Here is a 24,873-nt window from a genome sequence, read left to right as displayed (position 1 = left end):
TAAACCTGTTAAAAATACTTTTGAAAGGGTACAATAGAGATTGTGGAGTTGGAATGAATGCTGAAACATTGAGAAAGCACGAGTGAATAGCTGTTTGTTTGTGTGGGGCTAGCCAATTTGCTACCAAGAGGGGGGACTGAAAGCAGTCTTAACTCCTCCGGTAGGTTCTCACCAAAAGGTTGGTCGAGAATTCTGTTCTGGGATATGGGTGCCAGGAGTGCCCCCACGCTAATCTGGGGAGTTGGGCATTGTTTTGTTTATCTGCTCAGCTCCAGTCTGGGCTAGTCTACCAAGAGAGTGTGAATACGAGTGTTTGTCTATTTTAACTGTTCATTACTAGTCTGTGTGAAGTGGAAGTTACTTTGATTTATTTTGCATTTCTGTTAATTCATCTGGCTGAACGTTTGGACTGGACCCAGGATGGGCTGCAAGAATCTCTAGTAGTTCTCAGTCTTTCACTCGCCATTACAGAAGGAATCAGCCCACTTAGTTAATATAAATTTCTGTCTATAAGTTGCTCTTACCTGGGTTGTAAAGCGCTGTAATTCCAAGATTGCTTAGTTCTGAGATTGCTTATAAAAGAGCAAGGGAGAAGTCTTTTCAAGTGAACTGTTTGCTTAGCAAATTAACAAAGTAGCAAATTTCAAAGAACTTGTTATTCATGGTTTTCTTATCTCTTTGGTGGACAGCTCCACAGGATGGCGAGAATTACTGCCTGTGACTGTATTTTGTTTAACTTGCTGTTTTCAATTTTTTATTAGAACCCACATAGAGAACATAACCTGGTCTTTCCCTTCCTCCCTCATCCGGATTCTGAAAGCATCTGTAACTGGATTTCAGATCATCTCCAGGTTTTCTGTATGCAAGAAACCTCCCTATGCACCCGTTATATTTCCAGGCCAACTCTGTGAGGAAAGGCAATGGGCCTGGGCTGAGACAAGGGGTGCTGGGTTTTGGTAGTTATGCTGCTGGCTGCAAACCTAACAGGTCTTATCAATGAACTTCAAGGTTACAAAAAAAAATAATTGTAAGCAAAGTCTTACTCTGCCTTGGTTTATTCTTTTAACCCCTCCAATGCTTAATCTGACTGATACCTGTTCTTAGTTTTATCACAATAGGTCTAGATATATCTTAAGAGTAAAAGTACATTTAAAATATGTTCATAAATATTAATCTAAAATTGCTGAATGTTCAATTTGGAAATCATTAAAGGATCAAGGTTTCTAAGAATAAAACAAAAACAAAAAAAAAAAAACACAAAAAAACAAAACAAAAAAAAAAAACAACTAAACTCATGCTAGAAAAGCAGAAGAGGCACAAAGCTAGAATCCGCAGCCCCCCTGGTAATTTAGAACTGTTTGCCAGGTAGACTCATCCCCTGAGAGCCAGATCAATGAAGGGGGGGTTGAATGCCTGAACTGCCCGCAAGGCCCAGAAGCCCCTGGGGGAGAAGAAGCCGCGTGCTCCTGGATCAACGATAGCCTACAGGAGCTGCAGCAGCTGCTGTTGGGCACCAAAGTGCAGGTTAAGCTGGAGAACACCGAGGTGCTGGAGCTACCAGTGAGGCGTGTGCTGCGGGGCAGAGCTTGTGGGCGTGAGCAGCTGCAGGCAGAAGCCAGCAAGCACTTCGCTGCTGACTACATCCAATGAACCCACTGCTTGAGTCCATACCACTACAAAAGGGCAGCGGCTTCCAGAATTTGCTGGGGGTCGATCTAGCTGGGCCCCTGGGAGAACCTAGGTGGAGCAGCTGGCTCACAGGAGGGGCTAATATCCCGTTCTAGTGCACTCCCTTGAAAGAGGCCTGGTTGCTGCTCTGCCACGAAGGAAACTTGTAAAAAGGCAAAAAGCAGGGCCCTAAGGGTTAACAAAAAGGCACTCTCCCTGGACCTGGAAGCCATCAGGACTTTGAAATTCTCCAAGAGAGGAGGAGTCAGACTCAGGGACTGGCTGAAACCTCCATGGGTTAGAAAAACCAGAGGCTGCATAGTGAACTTATAGACTCCAGTTTGCTGGGCAGAGGTCCAAGCCCAGTTATATAGGCGTAAACTACCTGTGTACAGCAAAACAACTTTCTCCTGTGCCAGAATACATTTTAAGAAAATTGAATGCATGATAGTCCAGTAAGCTGGGACTAGTAAAATAGGGAAACTGAGCAGAAATCCTATCTTCCCTAAACCAATGACACTTGGGAGTAAATGCTTTGCATTTGCCTCCCTAAACAAAGGTTAAATCCTTTATGTCAATCTGATTAGTGTCATTTGTTGTCCACACCCAGGGACAAATCAAGTTAGAAAATAAGCCTTATTTTGATGAGTTCTTTTATTCAGGAGGAGCCAACCCGGTCCCTCCCTGCAACATGAATGATAAAATGTATGTTAAGGAATTTTAGAATTGCTCAAACCTCGCTGCCTTGGGTCCAGTTCTGCATGTGTAAGAAGGGACAGAGTAAAGTTTAGGACCAGGCCAGAAGAAGCTGGCAAGGCCATCCAAACCACCCAGCAACTATTAGCCAGAGCCGACTGAGGCAGACCTCCTCGGACTGGCAACAGCTGACTCTGACTAGGACAGACTGGGCTTTCTCCAACTGGGCCCCCATGAGCGGATGGTCAAAACGAAGATTGGGGGCCAGACTGTGAACTTTAAGATTGATACAGGGGCAGAGCACTCGGTAGTTACTCAGAAGGTAGCTCCCCTCTCAGGACAGGAAGTCACCATTATTGGAGCTACCGGTACTGTACCACAGCTGCAGACTGTTCTGCCACCCCCACCGATGTCAGTTAGGCGGCCATCAGGTGGTTCATGAATTTCTCTATTTACCAGTTGACCTGGTCCCTCTAATGGACAGAGACCTTTTAGCCAAAATGGAAGCAGAAAGCATTTTTGCCCCAGATGGCTCAGCAAAGCCTTGCCTAGGTGAAGAGACCTCTCCAATGATCCAGTCCTTAGCAGTGCCAGAGAGAAAGGATGGAGACTATCCACCCCCCAGCCAAAGGCCCCCATATCTGTGTTTGTCAGGCCCCCATCAGGGGACTTGGGAAGTGTTCCTGTTATCTGCCAAAATTCCCAAGACTGTAAAAGTACTTGTTCACTGAAAAGGTGTAAATGTGGATGTTTATTTGATGTTTATATGTCTACTTAGGTATAAATATTTGTAGATAAATAGAACCCCCGTTAATTATCTGGTGTATTCTCGAGCAGCCTATTCAGGCTTGACAGAGCCAATGGGACCAGTAACATCTAAGAAGACACCAGTTCTAAGAGCCACCGGAAAAACTGCCTTTTTCCTTGTACATCAAAGAGGACTGTGGACCTCAGAAAGAACACGGTAACTCATTCGTTTCTAGTTATGCCAGAACGCCTGTACCCCTTACTTGGACGTGATCTCTTACAGAAATTACAAGCCACCCATAAGCTTGTTTGAGATGCCCTGGCAGTGCCACCTCGGACTCTGTACATCCTTTCCAGCTTGGGGACTCGGTGTGGGTAAAGAAGTTCAGGACCCCAGGACTCACCCCAACTTGAAAATGACTATACCTGCAGAAAATTGTATAATAGGCTCAGATGATGCCTGCATCTTCATAGACATGGCTTCAGAAAGACAAGGACAATTTTACCTTATATAGAAAGGTCAAAGAGTGTACTTTAGTCACCTCCCTAAAATGTTTGTATAGCCCTTCCATATCTCATGTTTAGTAGCGGAGCATTTAGCTGCTTGAAGCGGCCATGTGTCCAATATTATGTTTCATTGTATTAATATGTTGTATTAACTTTCAATTCTTTTACAGGTTTAAATGTAGCTGTAGCTGTGGACCGGTGATGGTCTACAGTCCTTGGTAGTCTTTGGAAATAACTGGTGTCCAGTCTCCCACACTGAGGGACATTGTTATAGCTATGTGTTAGATGTCCTGGAAGGGGACTATAGGGGATGAACCCCAAAAGTAAAGGGTGTCTGGCTGCCAAGAGGGCAGATTCCCAACTGGACAAAGAAGAATACCCATCAGGTTTTGGTCTCTATTGGGAAACAGCTAACAGTTGGCAGCCTGTGTACTGTCTTGCAGGCCTGCATGACCATGCCCATGTCAGGGGTGGTTCAAACCTCGGCAGTAGAGAGTTGGGAAAGGCCTATTTAGAATGGAAGATCTGAGGCATAGTTATGCATTCTTAAAGGACTGACAAGAAAAATCAGAAGATCTTAGAGCAGTTCAGTATGTTTATCTCATTATATAATTCCTCTGAAATCTGTCAATGCTTAATAAGTCAGGGCAATACATTTCTTGGCATGAAATCAATAAGACTGGTTTTCAGTAGTGATTTTATTAACCGGAAACTTTGGAGTATCATTTTTTAAAGAAACCTGTCTGAGCTCTGAAGACTTGAAGCCAATAAGAGTGCCACGGAGAAAGCCTGGTATCCTGCTTGGGAGCCCTGAAGGTGGCTGGCGCTGGAGCTTCAGGCCCATGCCCTACCATCACTGACGGTTGGTAAGAGTAGAAGGGGAGCAATAAGGACACCTCTGCATCCAAGCGGAACACCCACACACTCTGGGCTGCAATGAGTAGTAGGGCTACTGAGATGGGCCTTAAAGCCTAGAGGAAGTGTTTGTGGCCAAAAAGCACAAGGCCAGAATCTTGGGTGAGGAATTACTTGGGAAGCGGCAGCATTTGAATAAGGTATTCTGACCTTATTCACTTCTTCATCATCCAGTTGAGAAACAGACTTCTAATTCACTTTTGGACTTGCAGTTTCTTCATCCATCCTTGTGTTAGGAGTCTTGTTGCTTATCTCTACTAGTCTACAATATCATCTTGTTAAGTTTAGGTATCTTGAGGCAACAGACACTACTCAAATGGTCCTGGCCTCTATATATACTCTTTAGGTTAATGAGGAGCCACTCACTTCAGCTCTGGTTGCCCAAAATCAGTGGTTGCCATGGTGTGGCTTGACATCACAGAGCCTCAACTTGACCATCCAGGAGAGGCGGGAGTGGCAGAGGATGCAGAAATCTCAGACACTCTGGTTATAGGACAGAGACCTTCCTCTTAACTCCTAAAATTTTTCCCAAACTGACCTCTCTCTCTCTCTCTCTCATTTCTTCTAATTCCATTATAGTCCAGCATATGGGAGGGAGGTGGTGTTTCCTCTTAGACAATTGCCATAATCCCTCGTCATTTCAGTGGTCCATTCCACTATGTTCAGATAAGAATATTTCCTAGGATTTTGAGTGTTGTTTTAACGGATGTTTTATTTTAGAATAGTTCCAGATTTAAAGAAAAATTGTGAAGATAATAACCATGTACACCACACACAATTTCCCTTGTTACTACTATCTTATTTATGTATGGGGCAAATGTAACATGAAGTGAATCATCAGTGAAACAGAGTGAAACCTCACGTCTCTAGTATCTCCAATATCCAGCAATGCTCTTCTAGACCAAGTTGTTAAAGAAAAAACTGGACCAGTTGCGGCATAAAATTTCAGATATTGAGCTGACCATCCTTTCAATAGTTTAACAATAGTCTACCATGTAAAAAGGAAATCAAATTCATTTTTATACACTGCCAGCAGTAAAACAATACGCTGTTCCTCATTACTGTGAACACCAACATCCATCCCACCCACTCCCCAATACAAACATAAATTCACTTTTGGACTTGCAGTTTCTTCATCCATCCTTGTGTTTGGAGTCTTGTTGCTTATCTCTACTAGTCTACAATATCATCTTATTATTTCACCATCTTGAGGCAACAGACAATACTCAAATGGTCCTGGCCTCTATATATACTCTTTAGGTTAATGAGGAGCCACTCACATCAGCTCTTGTTGCCCAAAATCAGTGGTTGCCTTGGTGTGGCTTGACATCACAAAGCCTCAGCTTGACCATCCAGGAAGTGCGGGGGTGACAGAGGATGCAGAAATCTCAGACACTCTGGTTATAGAACAGAGACCTTCCTCTTAACTCCTAAAATTTTTCCCAAACTGACCTCTCTCTCTCTCTCTCTCTCTCTCTCTCTCTCTCTCTCTCTCTCTCATTTCTTCTAATTCCATTATAGTCCCGCATATGGCAGGGAGGTGGTGTTTCCTCCTAGACAATTGCCATAATCCCTCGTCATTTCAGTGGTCCATTCTACTATGTTCAGATAAGAATATTTCCTAGGATTTTGAGTGTTGTTTTAACGGATGTTTTATTTTAGAATAGTTCCAGATTTACAGAAAAATTGTGAAGATAATAACCATGTACACCACACACAATTTCCCTTGTTACTACTATCTTATTTATGTATGGGGCAAATGTAACATGAAGTGAATCATCAGTGAAACAGAGTGAAACCTCACGTCTCTAGTATCTTCAATATCCAGCAATGCTCTTCTAGACCAAGTTGTTAAAGGAAAAACTGGACCAGTTGCGGCATAAAACTTCAGATATTGAGCTGACCATCCTTTCAATAGTTTAACAATATTCAATAGTCTACCATGTAAAAAGGAAATCAAATTGATTTTTATACACTGTGAGCACTAACACAACACCCTGACCCTCAGGACTGTGACCACCACCATCCATTCCACATCCTCCCCTCCCCCCCCCCCCTCCAGAATACAAACATAAACTCACTTTTGGACTTGCAGTTTCTTCATCCATCCTTGTGTGGAGTCTTATTCCTTATCTCTACTACTCTGCACTATCGTCTTATTAAGTGTCGCTATCTTGATGCAACAGACACTACTCAAAGGGTCCTGGCCTCTATAAATATTCATTAGGTTAATGAGGAGCCACTCACTTCAGCTCTGGTTGCCCAAAATCAGTGGTTGCTATGGTGTGGGTTGACATCAAAAAGCCTCAGCTTGACCATCCAGGAAGTTCGGGGGTGGCAGAGGATGCAGAAATCTCAGACATTCTGGTTATAGGACAGAGACCTTCCTCTTAACTCCTAAAATTTTTCCCAAACTGACCTCTCTCTTATTTCCTCTAGTTCCATTATAGTCCAGCATATGGCAGGGAGGTGGTGTTTCTTCTAAGACAATTCCCATACTCCTCCATCATTTCAGTGGTCATCCCACTATGTTCAGTTGCTACCATTTCCTAGGATTTTGAGTGTTGTTTTAATGGATGCTTTATTTTAGAATAGTTCCAGATTTACAGAAAAATTGTGAAGATAATAACCATGTATACCATACCCAATTTCCCTTATTACTAATATATTACTTATGTATGGGGCAAATGTAACATGAAGTGAATCATCAGTGAAACAGAGTGAAACCTCACTTCTCTAGTATCTCCAATATCCAGCAATGCTGTTGTAGACCAAGTTGTTAAAGGAAAAACTGGACCACTTGCGGCATAAACTTTAGATCTTGAGCTGAAAATCCTTTCAATACTTTAACAATATTCAATAGTCTACCATGTAAAAAGGAAATCAAATTCTTTATTATTCACTGCCAGAACTAACACTACACCCTGTTCCTCATGGCTTCGACCACCACCATCCATCCCACCCCCCCTGTTATGGGTTGGCTCAGTGAGATAGACCACCGACTCAGAATTTCTACTTAGGAACCTTTATTAAGCTGGCCAGCTGTTTGCAGTTCCAGCACCCCGCGGAAGCAAAGGCAGAACTCCAGCAATGACTGCAAGCATTACAGCCTATTTATTTGCAAAAACTACAAAGTTACAAAACCTTGTTTACGCAATTTGTTCTTGACACAGTATAGCATTATCACCTTCCTATCTATGTTTTCCAGGAACAGAGAGCACAGTACATTGAAGAGGGACCATGAGACCATATCTCAAGACCTGACCTTATGTCAGTACCTTCCTATCTGTCTGTTCCAGGAACAGAAGGTACAGCACGCCCCGATATGCATCCCAGTACATTGCCTACTTAATTGGGAATCAAATCTTTGATTCAGCATCGTCCTCTAAGATTCTGGAGTATTGGGTGTATAAAACCATTAACTTTACAACCTGTATCCAAAAGCTGTTGTAGTTCCCCAAGATCTGGTGAGGTCGAGGCTGCAGGTGGAGTAGGGCTGGGGCTCCCAGAGCTTTGTGACCCAGGGGAACCAGGAGGTTTAGCTGGGGCTGGGTGCTGTGCCTGGCTTGGCCTCTCTGGCTTGTCTAGGGGACACAAGGGGTCAATCAGGTTGGACCACTGGGGAAGAGTTCGGCTTTGAATGGTGAAGAGCTGGCCAGGGTCTCGGCCGCTTACATAGAGTCTTAGTCCCCACGTCTTTCCCCCTTCCCTTTGGTCAGTCCGCCAGGCGAGAGGCATGAGGAGGACGGGGTTACAATTTCCGATCATGCAGTTCTTCTTCGGGACCCCAGGTCAAACCTCTCTGTTCAGATGGAGGAGCTTGTCTGTGGGAGGTTTTTTCCATGGGGCTAGGGTCTCACAACCCCAAGAGGCACAATAGAAGTCACCCTCTCCTCCACAGTTCCTACCTCCTTCCCGGGGGCAGACATAATGTCGAGTGTGCCACAATTCTTGCTCTAGGGTTAGGTCTCCGCACCCGAACCCCTGGCTTTGGTGACTCAGGGATGGCCCCCCGAGCCATACCCAGTTGATGCAGTTTTGCTAGGGGAATTTCCCCAGTTTTTTTTAAATAGTTTACAGAGCTCTGTCGGGATGACAGGCGCCCCTATTTCAACAATAGAGTTTATAACAGTTCCATCAATAGTACATGTGACCTCGCAAGAGTAATTTCTGGCAGAATGGAGATTTCCCAGTCCCGGCTGCAGGCAGATGAGGAGAGTTAGGAAGAACACCGAGTGAGTCTGACCTTCAATGGGTCTCAGGTCTTCTGGACCCGCCATCCCCCGACGCTGTTGTTCGTTTTTTTAACCTGCGTACGATGGATTCAGTGCCTTTTTTCTGCAACTTTGATGGCGGTTGGAGTGCTTTGAACCACCTGGTAGGGTCCATCCCATCTAGGTTCCAGGCTGCCAGGGTCGTGACGCTTCACCCAAAGGAGATCTCCCAGAGAGGAGGCAGGCTGTGTTGGACTGGATCTCAGCACGTCCTCCTCCTGTACAGCTCTCACCACCCATCGTGCTGATGAGGCGCTGCTCTGCAAAGCCTGTAAGGACTTAAGCAAATTTCGGGTAGACAGTCGGGCAAGCTCTTCCTCCCTTTGGCGGGGAAGAAGAGGTGGTGGCCTGCCAAATATAATTTCAAAAGGGGTGAGTCTCTTTATGTATGGAGTGCACCTAGCTCTGAGGAGAGCAAAAAGGAAGGAAACTTATCTAGTTTTTATTAGTTTTTAATTTTAATTTAGTTAATGTTTTTTTTAAGTTTTGATTTATTTTTTTATTTGTTCAGAATTTTGTGACCTAGACACAATGCAATTTTTAGGTAATTTTCAGGGCTTTAACTATGGATTGTGTCACTTTGGCGATGAACGGTGGGCTATTATTGGACCCTATGTATAGTGGCAGGCCAAACCGGGGGACAATTTCAGTGAGGAATTTTCCAACTACTACCTGTGCCTTTGTTGGGTATGCCTCAGGCCAGCCAGAGAAGGTATTAATGAAAACCAGCAAGTATTTATACCCTTCTTGTCCTTCTGATATCTCGGTGAAGTCCACTTTCCAGTGTTCTCCAGGGTTCTGTTCTCAGAATTGCTGCCCCGGCGCGGACACAACAGGGGGCCTGTGGTTTACATATTTGGCATCTTCTAGTCATATTTTGGGATATTTTTCTGGAGCCCTGGGATGTAAAATTTTCTTCCCAGTAGTTCTGATAGCTTCGTTCCCCCCGGCGGGTGCTCTGGTGGGTCTGGGAAGCGATGGTCCGCCCCAGGGCTTCTGGCCCTATAGGCCTTCCATCTGGCAGGATTAGCCATCCAGTCTCTTCTTTCTGGGCCCCTAGTTTTACAGCTAGCCTCTGCTCCCCCGTCACATAAGTAGGCTTCTCTGGGAGCCTTCGTGCTGGCAGGGCTACGAGAACTTCTAGAGGCCCTATTGGTCTTTTAGCCACATCCTTGGCGGTATGGTCTACAAGTTGATTTCACTGTGCTTTGGGACTATCACCTTTCTGGTGCCCTCGGCAATGAATTACTGCCACTTTTTTTGGCCCCCATATGGCTGCCAGGAGGTTAAGTATCTCAGAAGCATTTTTAATGTCCTTTCCTCCTAAGGTCAGGAGGCCTCTTTCCTGATATAGGGCCCCATGCACGTGTACAGTGGCGAAAGCATACCGACTGTCTGTGAAAATGTTCACTCTTTTTCCTTTTCCCCACCAGAGGGCCTGAGTGAGTGCTATAAGTTCTGCCTTTTGGGCTGAGGTGCCTCGTCCTAAGGCCTGTGCCCAGAGAACGTCCTTTTGTGTCACCACTGCTGCCCCCGCATACCGGGTACCTTCCTCTACGAAGCTGCTCCCGTTGGTGTAGAGGGTCTCATCTGGATTCTGGAGGGGCTGGTCCACAAGGTCCTCTCGGAGGGAAGTGAGGGCAGTCAATGTCTCCTCGCAGTCATGCAAAGGGGGCTCTGCCTCCTCGTCAGGGAGGAGTGTGGCCGGGTTTAAGGCAGCTGTTTTCAGGAAGCTGACTCGTGGTGGGTCTAGCAGTAACACCTGGTACTGGGTAATGCGGACGTTGGACATCCACCTCTCCGGGGGGGCTCCTTAATAGGGTCTCAACTTCATGCACAGCAACTACTTGGAGATTTTGGCCAAAGGTTAGCTTTGAGGCTTCCTTTACCAGGAGGGCGGTGGCTGCAATGGCTCTCAAGCAGTTGGGCCATCCCGAGGCCACCTGGTCAAGTCTCTTAGAGAGATAAGCTATGGGGCATTTCCATGGTCCTAGGGTTTGTGTGAGGACCCCTTTCGCCACCCCTTCGTTTTCAGCTACATATAGCTGAAAGGGTTTGGTTAGGTCTGGCAGGGCAAGTGCCGGGGTGCTCATTAGGGCTTTTTTTAGTTTTTTATAAGCCTCTTCTTCTTTTTCTATCCAGACCAGGGCGGCCTCCGTTTCCCCCGTTGCAGAGTATAGTGCTCTCGCAATTTCTGCAAAACCTAGTATCCATAGCCTGCAATAACCCACTGCCCCGAGGAAATCTCGGACTTGCCTTTTGGTGGTAGGACTGGGGATTGACAAGATGGCCTTTATTCTGCTACTGGATAAAGTTCGCCTACCCCCTTTTATGTTGTAATCCAAATATGTTACTCGGGTAGTGCATAGCTAAGCTTTCTTGGTTGAGACCCGATACCCCAAGTGATCTAGGGTGGTGAGCAACTCTTGAGTGGCCTGTCTACAGTCCTGTTCCTCCTCCGTGGCCAGTAGGAGGTCGTCTACATATTGGAGCAGAGTCACCCGTGGATGGTCCTGACGGAACTCCCGGAGGTCTTGGTTTAGGGCCTCATCGAAGAGAGAGGGTGAGTTCTTAAACCCTTGTGGCAACCTAGTCCAAGTTAACTGTCCAGACTCTCCCTCTGTCGGGTCCACCCACTTGAAGGTGAAAATAGGTTGACTCTGCTTTGTCAGGGGAAGGGAGAAAAAGGCATCCTTGAGGTCTAAAACAGTATAGAACCGGTGTTCTGGCTTGAGGAGGCTGAGAAGAGAGTAAGGGTTCGGAACCATGTAATGGATAGTCTCAACCCTCTTGTTTACTTCCCTTAAGTCCCTGGTTTCTGTACTGGCAACAGGGGAGTGTTCCAAGCAGATTGGCAAGGAATCAAGATTCCAGCCTTTTTCAGTCTTTTAATGTGCTTGGCGATTCCCACTCTTGCTTTCTGGTTCATTGGATATTGCTGGACTCTGACTGGGGTGTTACTGCTGGTTAGCTGGACTACAATTGGAGGCCGGTGCTTAGCTAACCCTGGTGGATTGTCCTCTGCCCAAACTCCCAGGATAGCCTGTCTTAGTTGTTGGAGATAGGCATCTGTGGAGACTTCCCAGGCTCCTCATGTAGTAAATATTCCTCCTGTAAGGGCAATGTTAGAAGATAGATCCCCGCAGTCCCTGGGTCTTGCAACTTGACCTCTGGACCTGGCTTTTTAAAAGAGATTGTGGCCTGTAATTTACTCAGCAAGTCCCGGCCTAGCAGAGGGTAAGGGCACTCTGGCATTACTAGGAATGAGTGAGTCATTGAGCTGTTTCCTAGGTCGCTGATCCAACCTTTAGTCTATGGGTAGGATTTCATTTTTCCAGTTGTCTTTTTGATGGTGATTTTGGTCTTAGAGACCGGACCCACTGGCTGTTGCAGGACAGAGAAGGTGGCTCCCATGTCCACAAGGAAGTCCACCTTTTGGCCCCCCACTGTCAGAGTTATTCTGGGCTTTTGGGGGCCAGCTGAGCCCTGACAACTCTAATCTACCTCTTCCATCAGCACGGGAGTCGGTTACCTTGCATGTCTAGGGCATTCCTTTTTCTAGTGTTCTTTCTTTTTGTAAAGTGTGCATTGATTTTTTTCAAGTTTGTGTTGGATTTCTTTTTTTTTATGAGGTTTTTTTTATTTTTATTGTTATTTTGGCCCCTTGGGTCTTTTATTTTATTTAGGGCCAGGAGGACCTTGGCCATCCCGGTGTTTAAACCTGCTATACGGTCCTCCCAATTGTTAAAAATTTTGGGGGCCATTTTAATTAATTTAGAGATTGATTTTTTTAAGTTTTTTAATTTTTGCAATTTTTTTTAATATTTGGGGCCGATTGGGAAACAAATGCTACAATGATAGCCCTTTGACTTTCCGGGGCATTAGGGTCAGGATTGTCTCTGTCACCTTAGCGAGGTTTGTGGGTCTCCGAGCAACAGCTTGGATGCCCCCCAATAGAGTCTGGTGATATCGATCGAGAGTTTTTTTTCTCTTTTATTATTGGGATTTCATTTAGGTCGTTTGGAGGGAAACACAGGCTCTAATCTATCTTGGTCAGAGGTAGGCTGCCCATTCGGACCCAGTATAATTTTTTTTTCTTCTGTCTTGACTCTCTCTCTTTTCTGAAGTGAAAAGAGTTTGCATTGACTGTTGGTAATTATTCCAGGTACATTGATGGGTAAAAAAAAAACACAGACTCTAAAAGAGTGGGTTCTGGGAGAAAGAAGGATTCTGGTTCTTCCAATTGTACAGGTCATTGGTAGAAAAGGGGACATAGACCATGAAAGGTTACCCGTCAGGACCCAAATCTAAAGGGCCTGCCTGCCATAGTGGCAGCATAGGAACTGCAGGACTGGCAGATGCCGCTGGGTCCTGCAGGTTCTCCCCCTCTCCTTCTCTCTCTCCATACGCTATCCCTTTCCTAGTGTGAGGAGGGGAGAACGAAGCCAGGTCCTGGACTGGTGTTTTTGGAAGAAAAGAAACCGGCTGTGGAGGAGGCAGAGGTTCCAGGCCAGGGTTTTTAGCCACTGTCGGGCTGGAGGGTGGGGGAGCATATGGGGGAGGCCTGGCCCTGGGTAGTGCCTCCTCACTTGGACCCTGGAGAACAGGGGGAGTTTTGTCCTTCTGGGCCGAAGCCAAGAGGACTGTCCGTCTCTGTCCCAATTTTCCCCTCTGGAGGCAAGCCCTCATCCACCGGGGTTTCTTGGACAATATGTCAACCCAAACCTGAATATAAGGAATTTGATTAGGATGCCCTGGGCAGCCGTATATGACATAATGGACCAAGTAGGCAGTGGTCAGATCAAAAGACCCTGCATCTGGCCAACTTTCCTGGAAAGTGGGCCACTTTTGTTTATAGAATCGCTGTAAATTAAAAAGCATTAATATTATAATTTTTAAATTTATTTTAGAATTTTAGTTTTTTTAATTTTATATAGATTTTTATATTTATATTTATATATTAGACAGTTTGAGTTTTTATTTTATTAAATGTTTATTTAGAGTTTAAACAATTTAATTAATTCCTGACTAATTGTTTAAGGGAGCTCTATGGCTTCCCGGGAGGTGATTAAGCTCTCCTTCCACTCATTCGGAGTGGGCCTGATTGATAGGGGGTCGACAAAGATGATTGACCCTATCCCATTTGACAAAGACAAAGACAACAAAGAACAAAGACAAAATAAATCAGCCAAATGCAACCTAAGGTTGCCCGGAACCTACAGCTCGCTTCTTGAAGTTTTGAAAATTTTTCAAAAAACATTGTAGCAAGGTGTACACAGAGGTAAACAACTTTTTGACAATAAATATCAAGATAAATACATATCAGACAGACAAACCCAGTGCAGCCTACAGCCACACTAACCAGGGACCCCGGCCACCTTCGTGGCCTCAGGTCAGGACCAGGAGTACCGCTGCATCCAGCCCTCCATATAGGTCCTTCTATGGGATGTTCCAATTCCAGTTTAATGACCGGTCCTTACCTCTCTCAAGAGTTCAGGTGGCTCGGTTTCCGAATTGAAAATTTTGGGTAGACTGGAGGCCTCCTTGGTAATCATTTTCCACAGGTGTGGGGTATCTCACTGGAGCCTCCAAATGTTATGGATTGGCTCAGCAAGATAGACCACCGACTCAGAATTTAAATTTAAAAACCTTTATTAAGCTGGCCAGCTGTCTGCAGTCCCAGCACTCCGCCAAAGCAAAGGCTGAACTGCAGCCATGACTACAAGTGTTACAGCCTATTTATTTACAGAAACTAAAAAGTTACAAAGCCTTGTTTACACAATTTGTTCCCAACACAATATAGCATTATCGCCTTCCTATATATATTTTCCGGGAACAGAGAGCACAGTATATTAAGAAGAGACCACGAAACCATATCTCAAGGCCTGACCTGATGTCAGTACCTTCCTATCTGTCTGTTCCAGGAACAGACAGTAGAGCGGGCCCTGATATGCAGCCCAGTACACAGTGATGTCATTTTTCATTTTTTCTTGGTTTTTCTTCATTTCCTCTTGGTTCCTACACATATTGTTGAATTTGTCTTCCATTCTTTTCATCCACCTATGGCCATTTCTCTGAATTCTTTCTCTGACAGGTTGCTTGCCTCCATTGCCTCCATTTCGTTTACTTCCTTTTCTGATGATGCCTGTTTTTCTTTCATATGTGGGTTGGTTCTTTGTTTCACCATGATCGCTCTTCTCAAGGTGTTTGGTTTTGTAGTTCTCTCTCTGCTGTGTTGATTTAAAGGCACAAAATACAACACAACAAGACGCAATGTACAAGGCACTGAACATAAATGTATTCATGATATTAATAACCCCAAATAAAGGTGACCACCCAAGCGAAGAGAATTAGGGGATAAAGAAGAAAAAAGAGAAAAAGAAACATAAAGGAGTGCCGAAATGAGGTTGGGAAAAGGGAAAGAAGAAAAAAGAAAAAAAAGTAAGTGAGAAAATGAAATAGAGGTGGGGAAGAGGCTATTTGTATGGGGAGAAAACTCTAATGGAACCACAACTAGTCCCAAAGAATTCCAGCAGCAGATCCCTGGAGATTAATGCAAACTACAAACAACCACTAATATCAAGCGAGGCAAGGGGAAACAGAAGCACAAAAATAACCAGAGAAAGAAAAAATAAACAAAACAGAAAAATGAAAATGAAAAACAAAGCAATCTCCCAAATAAACATAAATAAAACCAATATACTCAAAATCAAGCAAACACTAGCAAAACGACAGTGAGAGAGAGAAAAAAAATTGGATAGTGAAGAAAGATAAGAGAGAGGTGTATATGGATTTAGAGCAAGGGATTGGAAATTAGATATATAAGTAGGGTGAAATTTAGACAGTGGGTAAAATGAAGGAATAGGGAAAATCTAAAGCAGGAATAGGGTAAGAGAAACAGGACAACAAAAGGGAAAAAGTGAGGAAGAGAGTTTTGGCTTAAGGGTAAAGGTGAGATAGAGAGAAATAATGCTAAAGGAACGATGGAAATAGAGTGTAGAACACTAATCCCAAAATAAAATAAAATAAGGAAAAATAAGAAAAAAATAAAATGACACTTGAAAAAATGGTAAAATGATAGCAATAATGCCGGTTAAAAAAATGTAGTAATTAAAAAGGTAAAATCAGGTGATAAAAAATAGAAATAATAAAATAGGTTCTTAAAGAAATGGTGAAAAATGAATTTTAAAAAAAGATAAAAATGTGCAGTAGTGAGGGTGCTTCGGATCTTCTACTCTTCTTTTTGTCACGCCTTAGTCCTGCCAGGCATTCAGGAGAGTGTTGAATTTCCCTGCGATACACTGTCCCTCCATGCTGTAAACCATAGTCCTGATTTTAAGGCAGGTTGTATTTGTTTACCAGACTGCCTTTGTGTTTACAGAAGAGACAGTTCGTGGCTCTGCCTCTGGGTGGCAGTGTGTCTGGATTGACCTCCGAGGCTATACGTCCTCTCTATCAGTAGGGGTTATTTTCTCTATGGTATTTGAACCTGGTTTGGGAAAATCCACTGCCCAGAGCCTGTTCTTTAATAGTTACTCCCCGCTCTGTTTCCCAGACTCCCCAAAAAGAACTTTCCCCTACAGGCTCTGCGAATAACCCCAACTGGGGAATCCCATGCACTGGGTTTAATAATCAAACGCATGGATCTAAGGGGAGCTGTAACAACAAGAGCCTGATACATTGTGCGAATTCGCAAGCCTCCACCTTCCAGGTCTGCAAGCCCACTTGCCCCTGGCACCAAGCAGCCGGCACACTGGCAAAATCCAAGTCCGCTTTTTTTACATCCAGTCCAGCTATGGGCTTATTTTTAGTGTTCCCTTCTGCCAGTAGCCCTGTTGGGCCCCTTCCCCACTCGTGGGTCACACTGGTCCCAACGGCTGCGGACTCTGTGGGGCGCAGGTTTCGCCCTGTGCATGCGCACGCGCACGCAGTCCGCTCTCCAACCTGAATTGCAAACCGCACCTTTAGGGGAAGTCTGACCTTTCTGTGAGAAGAAGCAGTGCCCGTCTGAGTTCACGCAGTCAAGCTGCTTGAGATCCCTTGTTTCTAGGATAGTAGCTGATCTCTGGATGCCTGTAACAGCCACTCAAGATGGCACAGGGAGACGTTTCAGCTGCAGTCTCCAACCGTCCTTTTTTTCCTGGGAGTTCTCTGTCTTTCCCAGCTGCAGACTGTCTCTCAGCTGAATATCCTCTGCCTATTCAGGCTGTATGTTACCCGTTTCAGCTGTTCACCCTTATCTGCTTCAGGACAAGGCACAGGACATGTCCGTTTATACCTCCGCCATTTTCCTTCTCCCTCCTCTTTCTTTTCCATTTAACCAGACTGAGCCACAGCAACGTGTGGCCGGGTACAGCTAGTTACAACATATAAATTCTAATTTCATAAAGCCATGGGAGTCTGCGAGTGGTTTCAGACTAGAGAATTTCCAGGATAGACTTATATCAGCCAGTTTTGCAAAAGAGAGCGAATAAGCCCTAATGTCTATAAGAAAACTAACATACACTATGCAACACACTCTACCTTTTCTTTTATGAACTTCTTTAAGGTCTGTGCTAATCTCTGCTCAACTTTTTATCACTTCTATGTCCACTTCCCTTAGATTTTCCATGTGTGCAAATTGGACTTGCATCTGTAAGGCTCCTTTTTGTTTATGAAATTTTATCAGTTTTTACTTGCAATTTTAACTTCTTTCCTTAACACCGTGGGGATATCGCCCTAGCCAGTTTTCTCAGTGGCTAGAGTGTTAGTCCTTGGACCAAAAGGGTTTGAGGTTTGATTCCTGGTGAAGGGCATGCACCTCCATTGTAAGTTCAATCACTGGCATTAGCGGGAGCCAACCAATTAATGTTTCTCTCTCGTGTTGATGTTTCTCTCTTTCCCCCTTGACTTTATTATCTCAATAAAACATAAACTTTTGAATATTGATGATAGTGAAATCATATAAGTACCAAGTTGTACCATTGGTCTTGCCTCATGATTTTTGTTCACAGTTTTTTTCCCCTCACAAATATACTCAACACACAAACATATTCAGGACTCGAATTTGTATATTTTGTCTAGACTACCTAATTTGGTGTTATTCACTGTTCTCTTTATTTATTTTACTACTATCTATATTGTAAAAATCCAGTGGACAGAATGCTGGAACGACCAAGAGACCGGTCACCAGGCAGTGCATGGATGGGTCCTGGGGCAGTGGCAGGACTCTGGGTCCTGTGGCAGTGGTGGTGGGACTCTGGGTCTCATGCAATGTTGTGCCCTGAGCCTCTAGTAAGGTTAATAATAGCCCCACATTTTTTTTGAATCTTCACCATACCAGAGAGGATATTTTTTACCATTGATTTTTTAGAGAGCAGGAGAAGGAGGAGCCAGGGGAATGGAGAGAATCATCAATGTGAGAGAGATAGCAATTGGTTGCCTCCTGCTCATGCTCCTATTGGGACTAAGAATTAAACCTGCAAATAAGGTGTGTGCCCTTAACCAGGTATCAAACCTCAGACCCCTTTGGTCCTCCGGCTGATGCTCTAGCCACTGAGCAAAACTGGCCAGGGCAATATTCCCATCCTATATAATAAAAGCCTAGGTGGCATCATGCCCTCATACTACATCATCACAAGATAGCTGCCACAAGATGGCTGCATCCACAACGGAGGCAGGGCCTGGCCTCTGCTCTGCATGGTAAGGCCTGGGAGTCCCATGGCTCTGTGAAGCATAGAGGAGGCCAGTCCTGGCATCTCTGCCACCTCACATGGAGGAAGTGGGTCACGGCAGGGGTGGGCAGATGTGAGCAATCAGGTCAGCAGTGGAGGGCAGTTGGGGGCGATCAGGCCAACAGGGAAGGGCAGTTGGGGGCAGTCAAGCCAGCAAGGCAGGACAGTTGGGAGCCATCAGGGCAGCAGGGGATCAGTTAGGTATCAATCAGGCCGGCAAAGGAGTGGTTAGGGGACGATCAGGCTGGAGAGCAGAGGAGATTAGGGACAATCAGGCAGGCAGGCCAGGCAAGCGGTTAGGAGCCAGCAGTCTCGGATTGTGAGAGGACTGCCAGTTTAGGCCTGATCCTGCAGTCAAACATCCCCCGAGGGGTCCCAGATTGGAGAGGGTGCAGACAGGGTTGAGGGATACCCCGCACCCCTTGAACAAATTTTGTGCACTGGGCCTCTAGTTTTTATATATTATCTTTATAATTTGAGTGTTTTGTCATTGTTTTACTTAAGTGTTCATCAATTTTTGTTCATTATTATAGGGAGCTAGATTTTGGTTTTTTGCTTGTCTGTTGTTTTACTTTTGTACTTTTCATTTGTCTTCTGCCTGAATTAACCATTTTATCAAAATGTAATACCCTTCTAAATTTCATAATAACTTAATTTAAAACTTAATAACTTAAGTTTTTACTCAAAATAATTGTCCCAGCTGGCTAACTCAGTTGGTTAGAGTATTTTCACGATATGCCTGTCAAGTCGCATGCAAGAATCAACCAATGAATCTATATACTGCATATAGAAGCCTAAGCGACTTGTCAACTGAATGATTGAACAACTGGTCAACTGGTCGCTATGATGCGCACTGAACACCAGGGGCAGACACTCAATGCAGGAGCTGTCCCCTGGTGGTTATTGCACTCCCAAAGCAGGAGCACTGCTCAGCTGACTGACAGGCGCCAGATACTGGGCTTACGGCTGGTGAGCACAGCTGTGGTGGCATGAGCCTCTCCCACCTCCAAGGCTGTGCACTACCAAGCTGCAGCAGGCACAGTGGGGCTGGGATGAGTGGGAGCAGTGCCTGGCCCAGGCTCGGGCTCCTCCCCGACTGCTTGCCATTTCACATACTACGACATCTCTCGGGCCAAAACCGGCAGTCAGACCTTCCCTGAATGGTCCCGGGTTGTGACAGGGAGCAGGATAGGCTGAGGATCCCCACCAGTGCATGTGCACCAGGCCTCAAGTATATAAATAAGCATTCCAACAAATCAAGTTTAATTTTGAAGTTATATAATTGTTAATAAGGAAGAACTTCTTTCATTGTTTTCTGCATGTCATATCTTTTTGTTCTTCAGTTCTTCCATTTTTTCTTTGAGATGAAGTGGGTTATTCTAGTGTTCTGGTTTAATGTTTATCTTTACTATATATTTCATTATTTTCCTAGTTATTCTCATGTTAGAATTACTCTTTTATTTTATAACAATTGAGTTTGAATTAATAACAATTTGCCTTTAATAGTAAGTTTAAAAAACACAAATGATCCTATTTAGCTCTGTACCTCTTCCTTTATATTATTACTAGAGGCTCCATACAAATTTGTGCACCCTGGGGCCCCTCGACCTAGCCTGCGGGATTGGGCCGAAACCGGCTTTCGGACATTCCTTGCGAAGTCCTGAATTGCGAGAGGGCACAAGCCAAGTCAAGGGACCAGTGCATGATCAGGGCCAGAGAGGGACATGGGAGGTTGACCAGCAAGGAGGGATCATGGGAGGACTCCAGGGCATGTCCGGCCTGTCTTGCTCAGTCCCAATCAGCTGGAACCCAGCAAGAGCAACAATCTATCCTATCAGTCAGAATGTCTGCCCCCTGGTGGTCAGTGCATGTCATAGCAAGCAGTTGAGCAGCCTTAGTATGTCATTAGCATATTATTCTTTCATTGGTTGAATGGACAACCACACACTTAGCATTTTAGCCTTTTATTATATAGGATAGGATGTCACAATTACATCTTTATACATTGTTTGCCCACTATCATAGTTTCATAATTACTGTTTGTTTCATGCACTTTTCAATTATGAAGAAAATAAGAAGGTCATAAAATATTCAATTTTGGCGTTTATATTTGGGCATCTTTACTAGTTACCCTCTAGTGTCATTTCAGTCTGAAGGACTTCCTACAGCACTTTTTTTTTGTAATTGACTTTAAAGAAAGAGAGGAAGGGTAAGAGAGAAAGAGAAACACTGATCTGTTGTTCCACTTATTTATGTATTCATTGATAGATTCTTGTATATGCCCTGACCAGAGATCAAACTTGCAACCTTGGAGTATTGGGACTATACTCTAACCAATTAAGCTCTACCTGTACAGTGCCTTTATATAGAACTACAGGCTCAGTGCACAAATTTATGCATAGGTGGGTTTGGGCCTGGATGCTAGTGGCCCTCTGGGCAGGTAGTGGAACACCCTTGCCAGCCCGGGATCCAGACCCATCCCATTGAGGTTCGTGCTGGTTGTCAGGAGCTACTTGGAAGCTGCTTTTATATCCTTTCTTCCTTGTGGAACATCTACGGAGAGGAAGCGGCCACAGTGCCCGAGGCCAACTTCCAGGGGGCCAGCAGCCCTATCAGGATCATGCCAGCAGTACAGGTCCATCAGTGCCTGGCCTGTTCTCCAGAGATTGGACTTACAGGACTACTGAGAGAGTGAGTGGCTGCTGCCAGGCTGATGGCCACGGGTCAGTCAGCTGAACGGCATTCCCACTGGGGGAGCCCATTGAACACCAGGGGCAGCTCCTGCATTGAGCATCTGACCCCTGTGGTCAGTGTGTGTCATAGTGACTGGTCATTCCTATCGTTTGTTCATAATAGTTGCTTAGGCTTTTATATATACAGACTAGAGGCCCGGTGCATGAAAATTGTGCACAAGGGGGTGTACCTCAGCCTGGCCTGCACCCTCTCGCAATCCAGGACAAATGGCTCCTAACCACTTGCCTGGCTGCGTAATGTCCCCAACTGCCCTTCCCTGCTGGCCTGATCTTGCCCCCAACTGCCCTCCCCTGCTGGCCTGATCTCACCCCCCACTGCCCTCCCCTGCAGGCCTGATCTCGCCCCAACTGCCCTCCCCTGATGGCCTGATCTCGCCCCCAACTGCCTCTGCCTTGGCCCCCACCACCATGGCTTTGTCTGGAAGGAAGTTGGACATTCAGAAGATGGCTCGTTGACCTGATCTAATTAGCATATTACTCTTTTAGTAGTATAGATAGATTATATAGGATAGGATTGCTTAAATAAGGGGGAAAGCCTTTTTCAGCAGGAGGAGATGCTCTTGGCAGACAAAAAAAAACACATAACCACTAGGCAGCCATTGGCTCCTCACTGTTGATCCAGATTTGGTTCTGGTTCTGATTGGTCAGTTTCTATGGCAGTCACTGTCCAAAGCTCTGCCTCCTAGGCAGCCATTGGACCCCCTGGGAAATCCAGAATGGCCCGCCATTATGTCAGCCCTTCAGGCACTTCCCCAATCCACTACCAGGTGTATCTCTGTCCTCTCTGAGAAGCAGCACCTCAGGTGTGTGCTGTTGGCAATTTTGAATTCTCATCCCTGACCTAACCTTCTTACAGTGTGAGCTCCATGAAGGCAAGCATTTGCCTTGTTCACTTATAGACTTTACCTGTGTCTATGCATCTATGCTAGCACCGCATGGTGACCGGTTGAACATTCATTTTGATCATCACGGTCACTGCCTCTTTATATATATAAACTAGAGGTCCGAAGTGTGAAATTCTGCAAGAGTATACCTGCCTTTCCCTGGCCACCGGCACTGGCTTCCCTTTGGCACCTGGACTGTAGGGCTTCGCACCAGCTGCAAGCAAATACCTCGGACCAGGGCTTCCTCTGGAAGGACATCTGGAATGAAGTCCAGTCTAATTAGCATATTACCCTTTTATTATTATTATAGACTAAAGTTCCAGTGCATTAATTCATGCACTTTGAAATGTGGGCCACGAGGCTACAGTGGGCACAAGGGCGGGTCTTGTCCCATTCTCCACGACCCCATCCAGGTCCTCCCATCGTGATTCCTAGTCCCCTCTCTGCTGGCAACCCCACTCCTGCTGCTGGCGCTAAAACATGCTGACAGCACTGTCCCTGTTCGCACCCACTGACAGCATGGAGTGATTGGGGCCGGCACCCACAGTGGGTGCAAGTGGGAGCAGATGATGCCCCAATCACTCTTCAGGAGCAGAGGGAGATGGAGAAGCCCTGAGGGGCAATAGGGACCAGCAACCACCGTTTGCACCAGCTGACTACATTGAGCGATCAGGGCAGCAGGTGTGAGTACCAAGCGGTGCACAGGAGCAAAGAATTATCAGTAACCGCCAGAGGCTTACCCCCAATGACAGTGGCCAGCACCCCACCTTGTTCTGGTGCCCCCACTCACCAGTCATTCTGATTGTTTGGTTTTAAAGGTCATTTAGGCATATATATATGTATATATATATATATATATATATATATATATATATATATACATATATATATATATATATATATATATATATATATATATATATACTAGTAGCCCAGTGCACAAAAATTTGTGTACTCAGGGGTGAGGGTGAGGAGTGGGGCCATACCCCTCAGCCTGACCTGCACCCTCTGTCATGTTCCAGGATCCCGGCCACTCCTGGCCTAGGCACAGGCCTACAGGCTTGGGCAGCCTGGCTACCAAGGCCCCATTTTATCAAGAGAACAAAGTTGGCATTAGTTACAGCCCTCACAGAACCCAGTACACTGCATCTGTGCATACAACTGCCTTGTTCATGTGCCTGGTTCGCCCTACTGAATTACTGACATCTTGAGGACATAGCTCTGTCTTATCCTGCTTCAACTTCAGTGCCTGGCCTGGGGCCATGGACCGAGTGGGTTTGCTGAGTGAGTGAATAATAGTGAGTGAATGAGAGAATGAATGAGGAGTAAGTGAATGAGCAAGCAGCTACCAGCGGGGATAGTTCACACTCTGCTCTGAGCTGCCTGACGCCAACCCCGGGAAGTTCCCACCCTGCTCCCAGTGGCCCCACTCCCCTCTCCCGGCTGCATAGTTCATGCAGGGCAAAGGCTGCCCAAGTGTGCATTTTGGCAAATCAGTGCATTAGAACCTGTAGGCTGGGGATCCCCGCTGGAGGGCCATTTGTGGACTTGGCCAGTGGCAGATCAGTGCATTAGCACCTGTCTGGGGATCCCCGCTGGAGGGCCGTTTGTGGGCATGGCCGGTGGCCGATCACTGGGGTTCCATGCCAGCCTGCGTCTGTTCCCATACAGGCCGCCTGCCACCCAGATCACAAATAGCAGGCCCAAATGGCAGTGGGCAGGCGGGATGGAGCTGTCATACCCTGTCTGCAGTATGCAAATTAACCGCCATCTTTGTTGGCGGTTAACCACCATCTTGGCTAGTGGTTAATTTGCATATCTTGCTGATTAGCCAATGGTAAGGGTAGCGAAATTACAGTTAATTGCCATGTTTCTCTATTATTAGATAGGATACAGATATTTACAGCAGACAAAATCCCTAAGGGTTTCTCCTTCCTTTTCACTACTTAAAATATGTTATCCCAATGCCTTCTGCCATCCCTGGTTGCTGAGAAATCTGTGGGTTATCTTATTAAGGACTTACTAATTTGATGAATTGCTTCTCTTTTGCTGTTCTCAATATTCTCTGTCTTTAGTTTTTGACAATTTGATTATACTATCTTTACCTGGATTTGAGGTTTTTAGATGTATAGATTCATTCTTTCCTAAAATTTGGTAATTGTTTAGCCTTTATTTATTTAGGTATTCTTCCTGCCCCTTTATCTCTCTCTTCTTCCTCTTTTAGTCCCATTTTGTATATATTGTTTACTTTATGGTACCCTATAGGTCTTTCAGGGCCTCTTTATTTTCCTATGTTCTCTTTTTGCTCTTCTTCTCAAACTGGATAATGTCAATTGACCTATTTTAAAGCCCACCAGTTCTTTTGTTTTTCCACCTTTATTAAAATTGGCTAGTGAATTTCACTTCAATTGTGGTAGTTTTTAGCTTTCAGAGTACTTTTCTTTGGCCTTTTTCTAATTGTTACATCTTTATTTGAGATTCTCTTCTTGTGGAGCATCATTCTGTTTTTTATTGTTGTTTTCAGGTTTTGAGCCTATTTAAGGGTTTATTTTCTGTTTTTGTTGAAAAAGTCCAATGCTTGGGCTATCAGGGATAGTTGTATTGAATATATCATACACTCTTGTTTCTTTGTATGTCTCCTAGTTTTTTTCTTAAAAACTGAATATTTGAGTATTATGTTATACAACTCATGTCTACCCACAATACCCAGTTCTGG

Source organism: Myotis daubentonii, chromosome Y (genome assembly GCF_963259705.1).
Source record: "Myotis daubentonii chromosome Y, mMyoDau2.1, whole genome shotgun sequence".
Lineage (NCBI taxonomy): Eukaryota > Metazoa > Chordata > Mammalia > Chiroptera > Vespertilionidae > Myotis > Myotis daubentonii.
The sequence above is the reverse complement of the archived record's forward strand: the minus strand, read 5'-3'. Positions refer to the sequence as shown.